General features: G+C 38.6%; 1 pseudogene; it reads right to left on the reverse strand.

The window, feature by feature from the left end:
• Positions 1–1,902: 1,902 nt before the first annotated feature.
• Positions 1,903–2,698, reverse strand: LOC104682006 (annotated as a pseudogene).
• Between the last annotated feature and the right edge of the window lie 1,486 nt (positions 2,699–4,184).

The raw sequence follows: 4,184 nt of genomic DNA on the forward strand, positions 1-4,184 counted from the left end.
AACACTGTTTTCGTGGAATCTGCAAGGGGATATATGGGAGCTCATGAGGCTTATGGTGAAAAACAAATTATCCTCATATAAACATTAGAAAGAAGCTTTCAGAGAAAATTTATGATGCGTGAATTCGTTTCACAGTGTTACACTGTTCTTTTCATTGTGCACTTAGCTAAAACTGTTTTCTTGGGATCTTCATTGTGATATTACAGAGTGCGTTGAAGCTTAGGGTGCCATAGGAAATATGCTCAGACAAAAACTAGAAATAAGCTTTCTGAGTAACTGCTTTGAGATTTGTGATTTCATCTCACAGAGTTACATGATTCTTTTCATGGAGCAGTTTGGTAACACTGTTTTTGGGGAATCTGAGAAGGGATATTTTGGATCACATTAAAGCCTATGGTGACAAAGGAAATATCCTCAAATTAAAAATAGAAAGAAGCTTTCTGAGAAAGTTCTTTGTGTTGTGTGAATCCATCTTACAGAGTTACACCTTACTTTTCATTGAACAATTTGGTTGCACTGTTTTTGGGGAATCTGAAAAGGGATTTTTGGGAGCTCACAGAGGTCTAAGGTGAAAAAGAAAATATCTTCAGTTAAAAACTTGACAGAATGTTTTTGAGAAGCTGTTTTGTGAAGTGTGCGTTCACCTCATAGAGATAAACAATTTTTTTTGATTGAGCAGTTTGGCATCACTGTTTTTGTGGTGTCTGAGAGGGGATATTGGAGCACATTGAGTGTAATGGTGGAAAAGGAAACATGCTCATATAAAATCTAGAAATTAGCTTTCTGAGAAAATTCTTTGTAATGGGTGAATTAATTTTCCAAAGGTAAACCATTCTTTTCATTGAGCAGTTTGTTAGCCCTGTTTTTGTGGAATCTACAAAGGGATATTCGGAGTGCAGAGAAGCCTAGGGTGGAAAAGGAAATACCCTCAGATAAAAACTAGAAAGAAGCTTTCTGAGAGACTGTTTTGTGATGGGTTAATTCATCTCACAGAGTTTAATAATTCTTTTCATTGAACAGTTTAGTAACACAATTTTTATTAAATATGCAAAGGGATATTCAGGAGCGGATAGAGGTCAAGGTTGAAAAAGGAAATATCTTCAGGTAATAACTGGATTGAAAGTTTCTAACAGCTCCTTTGTGATGTGGGCATTCGTCTCATAGAGATAAAGCTTTTCATTGAGAGAGAAGTTTGGCATCACTGTTTTTGTGGTGTCTGATAAGGGATATTTGGGAGCACATGGAAGTCAATGGTGGAAAGGAAATATCCTCAGATAAAAACTAGAAGGCAGCTTTCTAAGAAACATCTTTTTGTTGGGTGAATTGATCACACAGAGTTACATGATTCTTTTCAAGGATCAGTCTGTGAGTGCTGTTTTTGGGGACTCCGAGAAAGGATTTTTTGGATCGCATAGAAGCCTATGGTGACATAGGAAATATCCTCTGATAAAAGCTAGAAAGAAAGTTTCTGAGAAAGTTCTTTGTGATGTGTGAATTCATCTCACAGAGTTACACCTTTCTTTCATGGAGCAGTTTGCTAACACAGTTTTTGTGGAATCTGCAAAGGGACATTTGGGAGTGCATGGTAGTCCATAGTGAAAAAAGAAATATCCTCAGATAAAAACTAGAATGAAGCTTTCTGAGAAACTGCTTTGTGATTTGTGAATTCATCTCACAGAGGTACACGATACTTTTCATGGAGCAGTTTGACAACACTGTTTTTGGGGAATCTGGGAAGAGATATTTTGGATTGCATTGAAGTCTATGGTAACAAAGGAAATATCCTCCTATAAAAACAAGAAACAAGCTTTCTGAGAAACTGCTTGGAGATGTGTTAATTTTTTTTGAAGGAAAATTTGCATTTTAAATATTTTTATGTACAGAAAACTCAACAGTGTACATTTAACCCAGCTTAGTAGCAAGTTCTTTAGCCTTTGCCTTTTCGAGCTTGGCAATATGAGCCACAGACTTGGGACCCAGGACATTGCCGCCCCAGTGATGGCAGATCTCATCGTATCTGTCGTTGTAATTGATCCTGATAGCTTCCACCAGCTTAGCCAAAGCGTCTTTGTCTTCTGAGTTCACCTGTGTGAAGGTGACAGTGGTGTAGGTCTTCCTGTGGACTAGACGGGCAAGTCTGGCCTTCCCCTTGATAATGCAGTAAGGGACCCCATTTTACGACACAGGGCAGCCAAGAAGACAACCAGCTCGATGGGATCCACGTCGTGTGCAATCACCACCAAGCTTTCTTGTTCTCCACCAAGGTGGTGACAGTGTTAACTCCTGCTCGAAGGACAGGTGGTCTCTTAGTGGGGACGTCACCTTTGCCAGCAGCTTTCTTCTCGGCCCAGGCCAACAGCATCTGCTTCTTCTCTTGCTTTGTCTCTGGTCTGTACTTGTGGGCCAGCTTAAGCAACTGAGTAGCTGTTTGGTGGTCCAAGGCCTGAGTGAACTGGTTAATAGCAGGAGGCACTTTCAGCCGCTTATAGAGGATGGCTCTCTGCCACTGCAACCTGATATAGCGAGCCCATTTCACAAAGCGGGTGAGGTCTCTTTTGGGCTGGATGTCCTGTCCAATGCCAAAATTCTTAGGTCTTTTCTCAAACAGGGGATTCACCACTTTATTGGCCTCCCGCTTTTTCATGACAGCAGAGGCTAGAGTCACCTTCTTTCCCTTGGCCTTCTTTCCTTTCGGCATCTTGGGCGGTGGGAGGAGAAAAAAACGAGATGTATTAATTTATCTCACAGCATGACATGATTCTTTTCATGGATCAGTCTGTTAGCACTGTTTTTGGGGAAACTGAGAAAGGATATTTTGGATTTCATAGAATCCTATTGTGACAAAGGAATTGTCCTCAGATAAAAAATAGATGGAAGGTTTCTGAGAAAGTCCTTTGTGATCTGTGAATTCATCTCACAGAGATAGAAGTTTCTTTTCATGGAGGTGTTTGTTAACCCTGTTTTCATGGAATCTGCAAAGGAATATTGGGAGTGCATTGAGTTCTATAGTAAAAAAGAAATATCCTCAGATAAAAACTAGAAAGAAGGTTTCTGAGAAACTGCTTTGAGATGCGTGAATTTATCTCACAGAGATACACTTTTGTTTTCATCAAGTAGTCTGCTAACACTGTTTTCTTGGTATCTGCAATGGGATATTTTGGACTGCATTGAAGCTTATGGTGACAAAGGAAGTATCTTTATATAAAAACTACAAAGAAGCTTTCTGAGAAACCACCTTGTGAGGTGTTAATTCATCTCACAGTGTTACACGATTCTTTTCATAGATCAGCTTGGTAGAAACGTTTTTGGGGAAACTAAGAAGAGATATTTTGGATTGCATTGAAGCCTATGCTGACTAAGGAAACATCCTCAGATAAAAACTAGAAAGAAGCTTTTTGAGAAAGTTCTTTGTGATGTGTGAATTCATCTCACAGAGTTACACCTTTCTTTTCATGTAGTAGTTTGCTAATATTATTTTCATGGAATCTGCAAAGGAATATTTGTGAGCACATAAAGACTTATAGTGAAAATGGAAATATCCTCAGATAAAAACTAGAAGGAAGCTTTCTGAGAAACTTCGTTGTGATGTGGGAAATCATCTCAGAGAGTTCCACCTTGGTTTTCATGGATCAGTTTGTTAATGCTGTTTTCACGGAAACTGCATACAGATATTTCGGAGTATATTGCAGCCTATAGAGAAAAAGAAAATATCCTCAGATAAAAACTAGAAAGAAGCTTCCTGAAAAACTGCATTGTGAGGTGTGGATTCATCTCATAGTGCTACACCATTCTTTTCATTGAGCAGTTAGATAACACTTTTTTCGTGGAATCATCAATAGGATATTTTGTAGCACATTGAAGCTTATGGTGACAAACGAAATATCCACAGATAAAAAACAAAAAGAAGGTTTCTGAGAAACTGCTTTGTATTTGTCAGTTCATCTCACAGAGTTACACTGTTGTTTTCGTTGAACAGTTTGCTAACACTGTTTTCTTTTAATCTGCAATGGGATATTTTGGAGCACATTGAAGCTTATGATGACAAAGAAAATATCCTCAGACAAAAACTAGAAAGAAGCTTTCTGAGAAACTGCTTTGTGATTTTTGAATTCATCTCACAGAGTTACACTACCCTTTTCATGGAGTCGTTTGATAGCACTGTTTTTGGGGAATATGAGAAGGGA

Source organism: Rhinopithecus roxellana, chromosome 16, assembly GCF_007565055.1.
Source record: "Rhinopithecus roxellana isolate Shanxi Qingling chromosome 16, ASM756505v1, whole genome shotgun sequence".
Classification (NCBI taxonomy): Eukaryota; Metazoa; Chordata; class Mammalia; order Primates; family Cercopithecidae; genus Rhinopithecus; species Rhinopithecus roxellana.